Here is an 18222-nt window from a genome sequence, read left to right as displayed (position 1 = left end):
TTTTTGATTCCTTTTGAGTTTACGTTTGTATTTCATCCTCAAATTGTTTCTTTTTATTTTTTTCTCCTTGCCTTGTTTGGTATCATCCTTTTCTTCTCACTGAATTTAGTTGTTTTTTTTCACTGACATACTGCATTAGTGTTACTGATCTGAAATCACACAAAGAACTTAAAATCCTAGTAGTATTTTTTACTGTAAAAAACCCACAGACATCTTGAGCAAATATAAATTGTACATTTTGTAAACATATACAACTATTTGTCTAAAAATGCAGCCAATACACCTGCCGTTTTTTCATTTTGTACAACCATTTAAAAATATTACTAACTAAAATGAGAGAACAATCAGGTGTCGCAATAAGATGCCCCACAAATGATGTGTGCCAGTAAAAAATAAGTTTGTCCACCAAAAGACAGAGGAGAACAGCACAGGGATAAACCTGCAGGCCTGACAACAGGAGGTGTATCACTCCGCTGGTTTTCTACTTAGTGACAGTGTTTACATTGCAAATGTGCCTTAGTGACATTCATTAGTGCCCTCACTGACACACAAAACAAAACAACGACTACACAACAGAACAGCTACACAAGACAGCACAACACACTAAGTATACACTCCGCACTAAACGTCACAAATCTCCCACATCTAAAAACTCTCTCTCTCTCTCTCACTCGCTCGCTCTGTCTCGCTGCTGTTACCGTCACTCCCAAAACTCTCCCCTCTTCCTAAACAACCATATCCTACGTGTTGACTTTTTTTTTTAAATTGGTCGACATGGTACATTTTTCCACCAATAGGAAAGAGGTGGCTTTTTTTCCTTTCTTTACTGTTTTCGCGCTGTCCTTAGAAAACGCTTAAAACCCACACACACAAAAACGTGACGACAGTATTTAGAAAAAAGCGTGGCTTATATATATTATCATAACTCTGGATTTACTGGCCTGTAATTAAAATTTAAAAACTTTGAAGTCTGAACTTTCAGTGTGGGCTGAGATAGAGACTCAGCGTGGCTGCAGCTTGTTGCTATGTCAGCTTAAATTAGTCATGTGATTTAGAGGTGCAGCGTGTCCGTGGACCACGGAGGGTTAATAACACTCACCTTCCTTCCATTTCCAGAGTGTAACAACCGACCACCTGTGTTGTTCAAAATGTGCTCTGGCACAATCATAAGCATGGCTTGCTACTGAAAACAAGAAAAAAGCCGGTCCTGCTATGGGCTGAACCATTTGTTAACGGTTGAGGGGCGGGACACTCTGCAATATATTCAGTTTTAGCATTTATATTCACTGTTGACTGTAACTACGCTCAAACTGTTAATGCTATCTTATTTTAATAAACAACACTGTCATATGCAAGACTGGGGTGGCACTTGGGGTGGCACGGGATCATTTTAGGATGGCACTTGCCACCCCATGCCACCCTTCTAGATCCGCCCCTGCGTTGCGTACATATAAAAGGGACTGTTTTTGTCCGCTAGAGTGGGATTTTCACGGCATATTCTGCACCACATCTCTGCGCGTTTATCATTTGTTTGAAGCCAGCTAACCTGCTGCAACTACTTTTCCGAGAATACGCGCTTCTTTTGCGGTTCGGACTCCTTCTGACATTTCTTTGGAGGTGGAGGAACACCAAACTAATTGCTTAAAGGAGCTTGCTTCTTCGACATCTTTAAGAGTTCTAAACAAATGTCTGTCCACCTCCAGAAAATCTTATGTAAGCAAACTTCTTATCTAGTGCGCGTCTTTTATTTTGACAGCGAATACGCACCTGCGGACCACTTATGTGCACCCCTGGTTATACTGCAGGAGCATCACAAGCATTTAATATGAAACATTGCCAGCTTGGTGAAAAACACAGGGTGATCCTGAGATTTAATAATGAAACAGCAGCTTCAGATAAGACTTTCTGGTAGCTGAGATCAGCACCGTGTTAAGGACAAACACTTTGACCAGACTTTGTGTGTGTACATTTTTATTCACAAAGTTGTTGAAAGTGGGCAAAATCCATCAGAGTATGGATGACATGTCACAGTAAAAGACACTGAATTTAAACAAATGTGATTAAACAGAAGATTTCCAACAAAGACATAACACAGCTAAAAAAAATAAAAGGGTTAAAGTATTTTTAAAAATTCAAAATGAAGATAAAAAACAACTATTTGTATCAAGTTATGCCACATTTTCTCAAATAAAATAAATACAATAAAGTCAAATAGGTATTATTTCAAATAAAAATGTTAGTATAATATATAAGACAATGTTTGGTTTGTAGTGCCACCTTTTGTGTAGGAACACATGAGTAAAAATGTCATTGATCCAGCGTTGATGAATCATATCAAGAAGTCAAAGCCTTTATGCCTTCGACTTTATGGAAGCAGTTTTTTTATCGTTAATTTCTGAACTCTTCTGCTGTTTTTCCCTAACTCAGTAAGCCGTTGCAGAAATAACAAAATAAGCTAAATAGTGCACAGCGTGCGGTTCCTTTTTGTTACCCACTGATCACCGGTTACAAGTTGACTTCTTAAATTAACCTGTTTTTATTATTATATCAAACGTCATGTATCTGTTTTTTTCTCAACTCTCTCGCAGATTTCAGACAGGAGAACCAACATTTCACCCTCATTCTTGTTCCACTTTATCTGCTGTATTTGCTTTAAAAGCTTCACCACAATGCCGTGACCCGGATTCAAACCGGGGTTGCTGCGGCCACAACGCAGAGTACTAACCACTATACGATCACGGCTGCTCAGCTGCAGGCTGAACGTCCATGTAGTCAATCACCTTCAATCCACACGAGTCCATTTTAAACCCACTAAGCAGGACTGTACATGTTAAGTTTGACACGTTTAGGTCGTATCAACATTGGAACTACAAACATGTTGTGCTTTTCACTGCCAGTTACAGTCTGGATCTTGCTTCTTTTTTTTTTTCTTTTTTTCTTCTTATTTCACCGTAAACACTTGAATCTGCGTGTAACAGCTGACCTGTACGATGTGCAGAAGAGCACCAAAATGTATTTACGGTCAGACCACGCGAGGTCCCAGAGTTAATGCGGATACTGTTACTGTGCCACGTGCGTAAATGTGCGCATCTTAGACACAGAGTTTGAGATCGATATGAAGGAAAAAAACACAATAAAGATTGCAGATGATCATTTTCTGAGCAGCCGTGATCGTATAGTGGTTAGTACTCTGCGTTGTGGCCGCAGCAACCCTGGTTCGAATCCGGGTCACGGCAGAGTGGTTGTGATTTCACTTTGGGGAGCTTCACACTTTAAGTGGTGACTAGTTGTTTGTGTGTGTTTTCATTTTTTTCTTTTGTTCTCTTCTCACTCTACGTCCTGAGTACTGAGTCGGGATGTAGAGTGAGTACTCAGTACTGTTTTTTTGAGGCAACGAGTTTCCAAACATTTTTTAAGTTATGGGAACTAATTAGACTGTGCCTTTTTATGCCTTTGCCGACCTCTTGTGGTAAGATGTGATCATGTGTTTGCTTTGCTGAATTATTTGGCAGTTGCTGCCTTTAGGCTGCACTGATTGACTGATTGTCCACCTGCTCCAACTGCTTATGAAACATATGTGCAATTGAATAATGATTGAAACAATGATCATTATTCTGATGACAGCAGAACAGATATTCAAAATGAAATCTCTATTTTCTTTTAAAAACTTTATGCTCATACTTCTACCGCCATGCGGCATCGCCTGTTCTTTGATCAAGCGTTCAGAAACTGAGGAAACCACTGATAAAGGTATCCGTTTAAAAGGTATACTTTGCCTCATTCTCGAGTTATCGCGTGAGAACATTTTCAGAAAACTTGGCCTCTGACTTTTACCTCGAGGTTGAGGAAAATCCTAGTTGTTTCTTTCTTGAGTTATCACATTCACAAGATTTACAGAAATCTAAAAAAGTGTTCCAGTAAATATGTTGTTATACTCAGGGGTGCACATAAGTGGTCCGCAGGTGCGCACTCGCTGTCAAAATAAAAGACGCGCACCAGATAAGAAGTTGCAACGCACGTTCGCGCAGGGGCGGATCTAGAGAAATTTTCTTAGGGTGGCAAAGAAATCAAATGGGGTGGCAAATTCAAAGCCTTTTTTTCCCCCAAACACATATGCAGGTGATTACATATGGTTAAAATGATTCAAATGCAGTAAGTATACATGTTTTTCATATAAATATAGTCTATAACTTAATTATTGTCTGTAGTCCACATAATTACACACTTTAGTTACATAAAACATGTGAGTTTTGATGTTATGTACTGTATAGCCTGTATAATAAATAAATATGTAGCCCAATAAGTATAAACTCCAGAGAACTACACAACATGGGGTGGTTCATTTACAAACACAAGTCTAACTTAAGTTTCACAGTGTTTTTTGTTAGAAAACAATCACATTGTTACAGCTTAAATTACACAAAATGTCAGAAATCTGCACTGTCATGAACAAAAATTTAAACCTAATTTTTCATGATTTGTTGGATAAACCCACTGAGGTCTGAAATACAACTGCCCATTTTTGATTCCTTTTGAGTTTACGTTTGCATTTCATCCTCAAATTGTTTCTTTTTATTTTTTTCTCCTTGCCTTGTTTGGTATCATCCTTTTCTTCTCACTGAATTTAGTTGTTTTTTTTCACTGACATACTGCATTAGTGTTACTGATCTGAAATCACACAAAGAACTTAAAATCCTAGTAGTATTTTTTACTGTAAAAAACCCACAGACATGTTGAGCAAATATAAATTGTACATTTTGTAAACATATACAACTATTTGTCTAAAAATGCAGCCAATACACCTGCCGTTTTTTCATTTTGTACAACCATTTAAAAATATTACTAACTAAAATGAGAGAACAATCAGGTGTCGCAATAAGATGCCCCACAAATGATGTGTGCCAGTAAAAAATAAGTTTGTCCACCAAAAGACAGAGGAGAACAGCACAGGGATAAACCTGCAGGCCTGACAACAGGAGGTGTATCACTCCGCTGGTTTTCTACTTAGTGACAGTGTTTACATTGCAAATGTGCCTTAGTGACATTCATTAGTGCCCTCACTGACACACAAAACAAAACAACGACTACACAACAGAACAGCTACACAAGACAGCACAACACACTAAGTATACACTCCGCACTAAACGTCACAAATCTCCCACATCTAAAAACTCTCTCTCTCTCTCTCTCACTCGCTCGCTCTGTCTCGCTGCTGTTACCGTCACTCCCAAAACTCTCCCCTCTTCCTAAACAACCATATCCTACGTGTTGACTTTTTTTTTTAAATTGGTCGACATGGTACATTTTTCCACCAATAGGAAAGAGGTGGCTTTTTTTCCTTTCTTTACTGTTTTCGCGCTGTCCTTAGAAAACGCTTAAAACCCACACACACAAAAACGTGACGACAGTATTTAGAAAAAAGCGTGGCTTATATATATTATCATAACTCTGGATTTACTGGCCTGTAATTAAAATTTAAAAACTTTGAAGTCTGAACTTTCAGTGTGGGCTGAGATAGAGACTCAGCGTGGCTGCAGCTTGTTGCTATGTCAGCTTAAATTAGTCATGTGATTTAGAGGTGCAGCGTGTCCGTGGACCACGGAGGGTTAATAACACTCACCTTCCTTCCATTTCCAGACTGTAACAACCAACCACCTGTGTTGTTCAAAATGTGCTCTGGCACAATCATAAGCATCGCTTGCTACTGAAAACAAGAAAAAAGCCGGTCCTGCTATGGGCTGAACCATTTGTTAACGGTTGAGGGGCGGGACACTCTGCAATATATTCAGTTTTAGCATTTATATTCACTGTTGACTGTAACTACGCTCAAACTGTTAATGCTATCTTATTTTAATAAACAACACTGTCATATGCAAGACTGGGGTGGCACTTGGGGTGGCACGGGATCATTTTAGGATGGCACTTGCCACCCCATGCCACCCTTCTAGATCCGCCCCTGCGTTGCGTACATATAAAAGGGACTGTTTTTGTCCGCTAGAGTGGGATTTTCACGGCATATTCTGCACCACATCTCTGCGCGTTTATCATTTGTTTGAAGCCAGCTAACCTGCTGCAACTACTTTTCCGAGAATACACGCTTCTTTTGCGGTTCGGACTCCTTCTGACATTTCTTTGGAGGTGGAGGAACACCAAACTAATTGCTTAAAGGAGCTTGCTTCTTCGACATCTTTAAGAGTTCTAAACAAATGTCTGTCCACCTCCAGAAAATCTTATGTAAGCAAACTTCTTATCTAGTGCGCGTCTTTTATTTTGACAGCGAATACGCACCTGCGGACCACTTATGTGCACCCCTGGTTATACTGCAGGAGCATCACAAGCATTTAATATGAAACATTGCCAGCTTGGTGAAAAACACAGGGTGATCCTGAGATTTAATAATGAAACAGCAGCTTCAGATAAGACTTTCTGGTAGCTGAGATCAGCACCGTGTTAATGACGAACACTTTGACCAGACTTTGTGTGTGTACATTTTTATTCACAAAGTTGTTGAAAGTGGGCAAAATCCATCAGAGTATGGATGACATGTCACAGTAAAAGACACTGAATTTAAACAAATGTGATTAAACAGAAGATTTCCAACAAAGACATAACACAGCCAAAAAAAATAAAAGGGTTAAAGTATTTTTAAAAATTCAAAATTAAGATAAAAAACAACTATTTGTATCAAGTTATGCCACATTTTCTCAAATAAAATAAATATAATAAAGTCAAATAGGTATTAATTCAAATAAAAATGTTAGTATAATATATAAGACAATGTTTGGTTTGTAGTGCAACCTTTTGTGTAGGAACACATGAGTAAAAATGTCATTGATCCAGCGTTGATGAATCATATCAAGAAGTCAAAGCCTTTATGCCTTCGACTTTATGGAAGCAGTTTTTTTATCGTTAATTTCTGAACTCTTGTGCTGTTTTTCCCTAACTCAGTAAGCCGTTGCAGAAATAACAAAATAAGCTAAATAGTGCACAGCGTGCGGTTCCTTTTTGTTACCCACTGATCACCGGTTACAAGTTGACTTCTTAAATTCACCTGTTTTATTATTATATCAAACGTCATGTATCTGTTTTTTTCTCATCTCTCTCGCAGATTTCAGACAGGAGAACCAACATTTCACCCTCATTCTTGTTCCACTTTATCTGCTGTATTTGCTTTAAAAGCTTCACCACAATGCCGTGACCCGGATTCGAACCGGGGTTGCTGCGGCCACAACGCAGAGTACTAACCACTATACGATCACGGCTGCTCAGCTGCAGGCTGAACGTCCATGTAGTCAATCACCTCCAATCCACACGAGTCCATTTTAAACCCACTAAGCAGGACTGTACATTTTAAGTTTGACACGTTTAGGTCGTATCAACATTGGAACTACAAACATGTTGTGCTTTTCACTGCCAGTTAGAGTCTGGATCTTGCTTTTTTTTTTTTTTCTTTTTTTCTTCTTATTTCACCGTAAACACTTGAATCTGCGTGTAACAGCTGACCTGTACGATGTGCAGAAGAGCACCAAAATGTATTTACGGTCAGACCACGCGAGGTCCCAGAGTTAATGCGGATACTGTTACTGTGCCACGTGCGTAAATGTGCGCATCGTAGACACAGAGTTTGAGATCGATATAAAGGAAAAGGCACAATAAAGATTGCAGATGATCATTTTCTGAGCAGCCGTGATCGTATAGTGGTTAGTACTCTGCGTTGTGGCCGCAGCAACCCCGGTTCGAATCCGGGTCACGGCAGAGTGGTTGTGATTTCACTTTGGGGAGCTTCACACTTTAAGTGGTGACTAGTTGTTTGTGTGTGTTTTCATTTTTGTCTTTTGTTCTCTTCTCACTCTACGTCCTGAGTACTGAGTCGGGATGTAGAGTGAGTACTCAGTACTGTTTTTTGAGGCAACGAGTTTCCAAACATTTTTTAAGTTATGGGAACTAATTAGACTGTGCCTTTTTATGCCTTTGCCGACCTCTTGTGGTAAGATGTGATCATGTGTTTGCTTTGCTGAATTATTTGGCAGTTGCTGCCTTTAGGCTGCACTGATTGACTGATTGTCCACCTGCTCCAACTGCTTATGAAACATATGTGCAGTTGAATAATGATTGAAACAATGATCATTATTCTGATGACAGCAGAACAGATATTCAAAATGAAATCTCTATTTTCTTTTAAAAACTTTATGCTCATACTTCTACCGCCATGCGGCATCGCCTGTTCTTTGATCAAGCGTTCAGAAACTGAGGAAACCACTGATGAAGGTATCCGTTTAAAAGGTATACTTTGCCTCATTCTCGAGTTATCGCGTGAGAACATTTTCAGAAAACTTGGCCTCTGACTTTTACCTCGAGGTTGAGGAAAATCCTAGTTGTTTCTTTCTTGAGTTATCACATTCACAAGATTTACAGAAATCTAAAAAAAAGTGTTCCAGTAAATATGTTGTTATACTCAGGGGTGCACATAAGTGGTCCGCAGGTGCGCACTCGCTGTCAAAATAAAAGACGCGCACCAGATAAGAAGTTGCAACGCACGTTCGCGCAGGGGCGGATCTAGAGAAATTTTCTTAGGGTGGCAAAGAAATCAAATGGGGTGGCAAATTCAAAGCCTTTTTTTCCCCCAAACACATATACAGGTGATTACATATGGTTAAAATGATTCAAATGCAGTAAGTATACATGTTTTTCATATAAATATAGTCTATAACTTAATTATTGTCTGTAGTCCACATAATTACACACTTTAGTTACATAAAACATGTGAGTTTTGATGTTATGTACTGTATAGCCTGTATAATAAATAAATATGTAGCCCAATAAGTATAAACTCCAGAGAACTACACAACATGGGGTGGTTCATTTACAAACACAAGTCTAACTTAAGTTTCACAGTGTTTTTTGTTAGAAAACAATCACATTGTTACAGCTTAAATTACACAAAATGTCAGAAATCTACACTGTCATGAACAAAAATTTAAACCTAATTTTTCATGATTTGTTGGATAAACCCACTGAGGTCTGAAATACAACTGCCCATTTTTGATTCCTTTTGAGTCTACGTTTGCATTTCATCCTCAAATTGTTTCTTTTTATTTTTTTCTCCTTGCCTTGTTTGGTATCATCCTTTTCTTCTCACTGAATTTAGTTGTTTTTTTTCACTGACATACTGCATTAGTGTTACTGATCTGAAATCACACAAAGAACTTAAAATCCTAGTAGTATTTTTTACTGTAAAAAACCCACAGACATGTTGAGCAAATATAAATTGTACATTTTGTAAACATATACAACTATTTGTCTAAAAATGCAACCAATACACCTGCCGTTTTTTCATTTTGTACAACCATTTAAAAATATTACTAACTAAAATGAGAGAACAATCAGGTGTCGCAATAAGATGCCCCACAAATGATGTGTGCCAGTAAAAAATAAGTTTGTCCACCAAAAGACAGAGGAGAACAGCACAGGGATAAACCTGCAGGCCTGACAACAGGAGGTGTATCACTCCGCTGGTTTTCTACTTAGTGACAGTGTTTACATTGCAAATGTGCCTTAGTGACATTCATTAGTGCCCTCACTGACACACAAAACAAAACAACGACTACACAACAGAACAGCTACACAAGACAGCACAACACACTAAGTATACACTCCGCACTAAATGTCACAAATCTCCCACATCTAAAAACTCTCTCTCTCTCTCTCTCTCACTCGCTCGCTCTGTCTCGCTGCTGTTACCGTCACTCCCAAAACTCTCCCCTCTTCCTAAACAACCAAATCCTACGTGTTGACTTTTTTTTTTAAATTGGTCGACATGGTACATTTTTCCACCAATAGGAAAGAGGTGGCTTTTTTTCCTTTCTTTACTGTTTTCGCGCTGTCCTTAGAAAATGCTTAAAACCCTGTTGTGGAAGTTTTTCCACTTAAATAAAGCCTGCAGACGAGCGGTGAGCGGTAGCTAACATTCTTTAATTCAAACACACAAAGACATACAAACAAGCTTGTGGAGGGCCTGCATGTCTGCGGGGCAGGGACAGCAGAGTCTCACTGAGAGTAGTGTGTCTCTCAGTTAAATACTTTCTCCATGAACAAAAGGCAGTACACAGCTGTTTCACACCTTCCCAGAGTCCTTGCAGAGACAAAAGAATCTTCCTGTGAAGTGGTCTGCCTCCCCCAACTTCCTAACTAGACCCCCACCATTTGTCTTACAGTATGGGTGTCAGACATGTTAAAATCCAGTGGCACCAAGGCATTACAATAAAATAATGTGATTAATACATAAGTGAAAGAAATTCCTATACAATCCCACCCTTTGATTCTCAAATCAAGAATCACATTAAAAACCAGAATTTCTTTCCCGACATTCTGTATATCACATCAACATTATTTTACACTTAAAGGAGTTTCACACTGTGTATCCTAACTTCACTGGTCTCCCACCACCCTTTGTTCATCTTTAAACTTCCCCCCAATCTAAGCTTTCACATGCTAATGGCAACAACAATGATACAGAGGAAAGGTCTTTTCCAGAGTGTCAAAGTACTTTGCATGGCAAAGTGAAAAAGCATTAGATGGTCATTCTCAGTTCCCGATCATGGCTCCTGGTGTCTGTGCAATTTACAGAGTTGTAATTCCAACGCTGATCTCCCTCTGTGCTGTCACCTTTGGAGCTTGGCACGCTCTCTCCATCCCTCGATTTCCATTCCAACGCGGCTGTAGATTTAAGGCAGAGCACGTCGTACACCTTAGTTGTCTTCCTCAACGTCAACGTAGAAAACTCTTTCATTTTATTTAAGATTTTGCTGTTTAAAATCTCCTCGTGACAATCCTTTGGAAGCCCAGTGGTGTAGCCCACTGTCGTTTGTCTGCTGTCCTGCAGATGATCCCTGCTTCTCACTGGTCCTGTTGAAGCGTTCTCTCCCGGTCGTGGTCTGTATCTGCGTCAATCCTTCCATATCCCTCATGTCACGGTCTCTGTAATTTAAAAATGAAAGCTTCCACGGAAAACCCTCTTTTGCCCTATGTCAGCTTAGCACAATTAGACATGCACAATGAAGTTGTGCATTGTCTCTTAAAAATTCCCAGGGATTCCCCCTGGAGTAGTTTCACTCCAGGCCCTGTCTTAAGAAAAGGTAAAACATTAGCCAGCGGTGTGTCCTGCTGTAAATCATGTGATTGGATCATATGATTAGCCCTCTGCTGTGAAAAAGTGATGTTAGCGCAGCGCATCTGTATGCACACTTTCTCACAGTGACCTCTGCACTGTAAACAATACAAGGTCATGAAAACACACCGCTGGTAAATTCAAAGACACAGAAAGTGGCGATTAAAGGTTAAGTCTGCATGCCCCAAAGGTCACGCAACCTGTTGCTGTCATCTTTCTGCTCCTGTAAAAAGAAACATACATACATACATCCACCCTTTTGTCAGGTCAAGGTGGAGGTGCAATCTTGCATTCTGGTGTCAAGTCAGTCAAAGCTTTTGTCAGTCCAGTCAGTCCCCATTTTTTATTTGCTGACAGTAGAACCTCTCGTGACGCAATAAGTTTCTACTGCCAGCAATGACGTCATTTCAAAAAAAGAAAAATAATTTAGACTGGATTACATCGCTGAATCCTTTTTGGCAGGGACTTGTTTTCTGATTGTCCCAAATAAGTGGCTTTCTCCCGAGCCCATTTAAATTTTTTGGAGAAACTCACTTGCGATTGTTCAACATGTTGTGTAGCGCTTTCGATCCCGATCTTGCAGGCCTGCTTGAAAAGAGAAAATTGCCAAACAAAATCTCAGTGCACTGTTAAAAATCAAAAAATATGAAGGCCTTGTTTTAGAAGTTGTCTAAGCATACTCTCTTGAATTATAGATCAAAACAAAACTAATTGGCAGTTTCAAAGTGGTACCAAAATAAAATGCAAAATCCCCAAAACTTTCATTCACCAGTCACACACCTCACACAACAATATTCTATTAGATAATGAGTTTTGTTTCCCCCATGTAACCAGATGTGTGTTATGATAAGACCTCCCCCACACATCAGAAACCAGAAACTCAATAATCTACTAGTCCCCACTCATCTGACCCCCTGCAGCATTCTGTTCACCCCTGCAATGATTCAATCATCCTTCCCCAAAATAATACTAGTTCACTAGTCTATGTATCACTTCTTAACCCACTAAGTGAACCGGACAAGATGATGGTGACAGCAATGCATGCTTAAAATGCTATTTGGTCTTCATGAGCTTCATCGCATGTGTGTTTGTGTTAGTAGGATTAATGCATTTTCTGTTTGTGTAATTTTTGTGTACCTCTCTCTTTGCGGTGCTCCAGACACTTTTCAATTCTCCACGCAAGGCAGTCGTTTTTTCTTCCCAGTTTCCTAAACCCAAATTTCAGTTCCCACACTAAAACAGCCATGTTCTCCCCTGCTCCTTCCACTGTGGTCTCATCTCATCTCTCCCCCTTTGCAGCAGTCCAGTGAGTCAGTTGTCTTTCAGCTTTGTCCTGTGTTCTCCACTGTCTCATCTTGCCATTTTGCTCCAAGGGTGGCAAATGTCCAACTCAGACAGTCTTTTCAAAGGTCCATTCACACACAGTGAAGTTGCAGCTCGTTGGAAATGCGCATCCATCCATCCAGTCATGATGATGCCATTTTTCTCCTTGCTGTCACTGTCTTGCACAGCTGCTGCTGCTGGACCTTTTCTTCACTGCTCAGGGTGCTGCTGTGAGTTCTTGAGATCCATCTCGTTGTTCTGGAACTGCATTTCTTGTCTTCAGGGAGAGATTCTTGGAGCTTGTGTTCTCAGGGTGACAAACACATGGAAGTTAAGCTGTAAAACAATTCAGCCAGAATTTGGCTTGAGTGTTTCTAATGATGTTAACCTATAATTTCTTCTGACTGCTGAACGTGGAAAATTGATCCGGGTCTGCTCTTCACCTGCAAGTGACACACTGAGACATTTTGATCATTCTTCTCATTGCTTAAAACAACACGTCTCCCCCCTCTGGTTCTGAACTCCCCTTTCTTAAAAACCCAGAAAGATTGTAGTTGTTCTACATTGAAAATCACCAAACCCTCTTCCTATTTTTATTGCTTATTTTCGTCAACAACTCTGCTAAAAAAAAGAAATTTTTGTGTGTTCACCCTAGGGGAGCTGGTGGTCTGCAGTACCACCCTCTCCCGCTAGTTGGAAACAACTTTTGCACACATTTCTACACTCCTCTCTTTTTTTTTTTCTTGTTTTCCTTGTTTTTGTTCCCCATTTTCAACATTTTTTTTTTTTAAACCCCATTTTCACTCTTTTTACACACACAATCTTTTCCCACACAACCATTCTCTACAATCTTACACACCACACATTTACTCAGTTCTTACCATACAGTCACGCATTGAGTTTTGTCCCTGGCCGCCTGGTGGAAGGCCTGCCGCTCTACTGGATCTAGATCCCATTTTACTACACGAGGCGTCCCCCGTGAGGCCCTTGCCTTCTACGGACCAAGGAACGAACACCGCCACTCCGTGCACTATAGTATGCAGAAATGGACTCCGACAGTGTACCCGAACCGCTGTCCCTGTGACGTACTTGGACCGAACACAGGTCTGGGCCGGCTTCTCCCCAACAGCGCGCTCGAGCCAATGTCCTTGTGATGGACCGTACCCAACACAAGCCTGGGGCCTCAAACCACCAGGATTTTCCTCCCGGAGGCTCGAACTCCGGGGGCGGCCAGCGTTCCCCCCCTCGGCCAGACAAAAAACTCCTCATGACTGTATACAAAGTTAGCTACAACTCACCCATCTGCAGGAGTCCCCTCAAAGTTGATGGTCTCGGTGGTGGCTGAAACACGCGGCTCCGTGACTCCTCCATTTCCTTTGCTTCAACAGCTGGTAGGACAAAGGTACCTTTTCCCTCAGGGGTGATCAGCCCATCCCCGGAACCGTTGTTCAGCGACCACACGGACCACCCTGCTCACAGCGCCATTCTGTTGTGGAAGTTTTTCCACTTAAATAAAGCCTGCAGACGAGCGGTGAGCGGTAGCTAACATTCTTTAATTCAAACACACAAAGACATACAAACAAGCTTGTGGAGGGCCTGCATGTCTGCGGGGCAGGGACAGCAGAGTCTCACTGAGAGTAGTGTGTCTCTCAGTTAAATACTTTCTCCATGAACAAAAGGCAGTACACAGCTGTTTCACACCTTCCCAGAGTCCTTGCAGAGACAAAAGACTCTTCCTGTGAAGTGGTCTGCCTCCCCCAACTTCCTAACTAGACCCCCACCATTTGTCTTACAGTATGGGTGTCAGACATGTTAAAATCCAGTGGCACCAAGGCATTACAATAAAATAATGTGATTAATACATAAGTGAAAGAAATTCCTATACAACCCACACACACAAAAACGTGACGACAGTATTTAGAAAAAAGCGTGGCTTATATATATTATCATAACTCTGGATTTACTGGCCTGTAATTAAAATTTAAAAACTTTGAAGTCTGAACTTTCAGTGTGGGCTGAGATAGAGACTCAGCGTGGCTGCAGCTTGTTGCTATGTCAGCTTAAATTAGTCATGTGATTTAGAGGTGCAGCGTGTCCGTGGACCACGGAGGGTTAATAACACTCACCTTCCTTCCATTTCCAGACTGTAACAACCAACCACCTGTGTTGTTCAAAATGTGCTCTGGCACAATCATAAGCATCGCTTGCTACTGAAAACAAGAAAAAAGCCGTTCCTGCTATGGGCTGAACCATTTGTTAACGGTTGAGGGGGGGAACACTCTGCAATATATTCAGTTTTAGCATTTATATTCACTGTTGACTGTAACTACGCTCAAACTGTTAATGCTATCTTATTTTAATAAGCAACACTGTCATATGCAAGACTGGGGTGGCACTTGGGGTGGCACGGGATCATTTTAGGATGGCACTTGCCACCCCATGCCACCCTTCTAGATCCGCCCCTGCGTTGCGTACATATAAAAGGGACTGTTTTTGTCCGCTAGAGTGGGATTTTCACAGCATATTCTGCACCACATCTCTGCGCGTTTATCATTTGTTTGAAGCCAGCTAACCTGCTGCAACTACTTTTCCGAGAATACGCGCTTCTTTTGCGGTTCGGACTCCTTCTGACATTTCTTTGGAGGTGGAGGAACACCAAACTAATTGCTTAAAGGAGCTTGCTTCTTCGACATCTTTAAGAGTTCTAAACAAATGTCTGTCCACCTCCAGAAAATCTTATGTAAGCAAACTTCTTATCTAGTGCGCGTCTTTTATTTTGACAGCGAATACGCACCTGCGGACCACTTATGTGCACCCCTGGTTATACTGCAGGAGCATCACAAGCATTTAATATGAAACATTGCCAGCTTGGTGAAAAACACAGGGTGATCCTGAGATTTAATAATGAAACAGCAGCTTCAGATAAGACTTTCTGGTAGCTGAGATCAGCACCGTGTTAAGGACAAACACTTTGACCAGACTTTGTGTGTGTACATTTTTATTCACAAAGTTGTTGAAAGTGGGCAAAATCCATCAGAGTATGGATGACATGTCACAGTAAAAGACACTGAATTTAAACAAATGTGATTAAATAGAAGATTTCCAACAAAGACATAACACAGCCAAAAAAAATAAAAGGGTTAAAGTATTTTTAAAAATTCAAAATTAAGATAAAAAACAACTATTTGTATCAAGTTATGCCACATTTTCTCAAATAAAATAAATATAATAAAGTCAAATAGGTATTAATTCAAATAAAAATGTTAGTATAATATATAAGACAATGTTTGGTTTGTAGTGCCACCTTTTGTGTAGGAACACATGAGTAAAAATGTCATTGATCCAGCGTTGATGAATCATATCAAGAAGTCAAAGCCTTTATGCCTTCGACTTTATGGAAGCAGTTTTTTTATCGTTAATTTCTGAACTCTTGTGCTGTTTTTCCCTAACTCAGTAAGCCGTTGCAGAAATAACAAAATAAGCTAAATAGTGCACAGCGTGCGGTTCCTTTTTGTTACCCACTGATCACCGGTTACAAGTTGACTTCTTAAATTAACCTGTTTTATTATTATATCAAACGTCATGTATCTGTTTTTGTCTCATCTCTCTCGCAGATTTCAGACAGGAGAACCAACATTTCACCCTCATTCTTGTTCCACTCTATCTGCTGTATTTGCTTTAAAAGCTTCACCACAATGCCGTGACCCGGATTCGAACCGGGGTTGCTGCGGCCACAACGCAGAGTACTAACCACTATACGATCACGGCTGCTCAGCTGCAGGCTGAACGTCCATGTAGTCAATCACCTCCAATCCACACGAGTCCATTTTAAACCCACTAAGCAGGACTGTACATTTTAAGTTTGACACGTTTAGGTCGTATCAACATTGGAACTACAAACATGTTGTGCTTTTCACTGCCAGTTAGAGTCTGGATCTTGGTTTTTTTTTTTTTCTTCTTATTTCACCGTAAAAACTTGAATCTGCGTGTAACAGCTGACCTGTACGATGTGCAGAAGAGCACCAAAATGTATTTACGGTCAGACCACGCGAGGTCCCAGAGTTAATGCGGATACTGTTACTGTGCCACGTGCGTAAATGTGCGCATCGTCGACACAGAGTTTGAGATCGATATGAAGGAAAAAAACACAATAAAGATTGCAGATGATCATTTTCTGAGCAGCCGTGATCGTATAGTGGTTAGTACTCTGCGTTGTGGCCGCAGCAACCCCGGTTCGAATCCGGGTCACGGCAGAGTGGTTGTGATTTCAGTTTGGGGAACTTCACACTTTAAGTGGTGACTTAGACTTGGCATAGAAACTGAACATTTAACAGTGTTTCCTGAAAAGCCTCTGCTGTCTGATCATTTCCTGATTACATTTACAATAATTGATTACACAGCAGTGGAGAGTTGACTTTATCACAGTAGATGTCTTTCTGAAAGTGCTGTAACTAAGTTTAAGAATATAATCCACCCACTGTTATCATCTTCAATGCCCTGTACCAACATAGAGCAGAGCAGCTATCTGAACGCTACTCCAACAGAGGTCGATTATCTTGTTAATAATTTTACCTCCTCACTACGTACAACTCTGGATACTGTAGCTCCTGTGAAAACTAAGGCCTCAAATCCGAAGTACCTGACTCCGTGGTATAATTCTCAAACACGTAGCCTAAAGCAGATAACTCGTAAGCTGGAGAGGAAATGGCGTGTCACAAATTTAGAGGATCATCATTTAGCCTGGAGAAATAGTTTGCTGATTTATAAGAAAGCCCTCCGCAAAGCCAGAACATCTTACTATTCGTCACTGATTGAAGAAAATAAGAACAACCCCAGGTTTCTCTTCAGCACTGTAGCCAGGCTGACAAAAAGTCAGAGCTCTACTGAGCCAACAATCCCTTTAACATTAACTAGTAATGACTTCATGAACTCCTTCACTAATAAAATTCTTATCATTAGAGAAAAAATTACCAATAATCATCCCACAGATGTAATATTATCTACAGCTACTCTTAGTACCATTGATGTTAAGTTAGACTCTTTTTCTCCAATTGATCTTTCTGAGTTAACTTCAATAATTAATTCCTCCAAACCATCAACGTGTCTTTTAGACCCCATTCCTACAAAACTGCTCAAAGAAGTCCTGCCATTAATTAATTCTTCGATCTTAAATATGATCAACCTATCTCTAATAATCGGCTATGTACCACAGGCCTTCAAGGTGGCTGTAGTTAAACCCTTACTTAAAAAGCCATCTCTAGACCCAGCTGTCTTAGCTAATTATAGGCCAATCTCCAACCTTCCTTTCATATCAAAAATCCTTGAAAGAGTAGTTGTCAAACAGCTAACAGATCATCTGCAGAGGAATGGCTTATTTGAAGAGTTTCAGTCAGGTTTCAGAGCTCATCACAGCACAGAAACAGCTTTAGTGAAGGTTACAAATGATCTTCTTATGGCCTCTGACAGTGGACTCCTCTCTGTGCTTGTCCTGCTAGACCTCAGTGCTGCGTTCGATACTGTTGATCATAATATCCTATTAGAGCGATTAGAACATGCTGTAGGTATTACAGGTACTGTACTGCAGTGGTTTGTATCATATCTATCTAATAGACTCCAATTTGTTCAAGTAAATGGAGAGTCCTCTTCACACACTAAGGTCTATTATGGTGTTCCACAGGGTTCAGTGCTAGGACCAATTCTATTTACATTATACATGCTTCCCCTAGGCAGCA

At 40.4% G+C, this 18222-nt stretch overlaps 5 non-coding genes across 5 annotated transcripts; 3 read left to right on the top strand and 2 right to left on the bottom strand.

Moving 5' to 3' along the window:
* Window positions 1-3164: 3164 nt before the first annotated feature.
* Window positions 3165-3236, top strand: trnah-gug (transfer RNA histidin (anticodon GUG)). Its single transcript has one exon. It is a non-coding gene; the product is annotated as a tRNA-His (tRNA).
* Window positions 3237-7190: 3954 nt separating this feature from the next.
* trnah-gug (transfer RNA histidin (anticodon GUG)) lies at window positions 7191-7262 on the bottom strand. Its single transcript has one exon. It is a non-coding gene; the product is annotated as a tRNA-His (tRNA).
* A 421-nt stretch (window positions 7263-7683) lies between these two features.
* trnah-gug (transfer RNA histidin (anticodon GUG)) lies at window positions 7684-7755 on the top strand. The gene has a single exon. It is a non-coding gene; the product is annotated as a tRNA-His (tRNA).
* Window positions 7756-16186: 8431 nt separating this feature from the next.
* On the bottom strand, window positions 16187-16258 carry trnah-gug (transfer RNA histidin (anticodon GUG)). Its single transcript has one exon. It is a non-coding gene; the product is annotated as a tRNA-His (tRNA).
* Window positions 16259-16671: 413 nt separating this feature from the next.
* trnah-gug (transfer RNA histidin (anticodon GUG)) lies at window positions 16672-16743 on the top strand. The gene has a single exon. It is a non-coding gene; the product is annotated as a tRNA-His (tRNA).
* The last annotated feature ends 1479 nt before the right edge of the window (window positions 16744-18222 follow it).

Source organism: Pelmatolapia mariae, linkage group LG22, assembly GCF_036321145.2.
Source record: "Pelmatolapia mariae isolate MD_Pm_ZW linkage group LG22, Pm_UMD_F_2, whole genome shotgun sequence".
NCBI classification, from domain to species: Eukaryota; Metazoa; Chordata; class Actinopteri; order Cichliformes; family Cichlidae; genus Pelmatolapia; species Pelmatolapia mariae.
The sequence above is the reverse complement of the archived record's forward strand: the minus strand, read 5'-3'. Positions and strand labels throughout refer to the sequence as shown.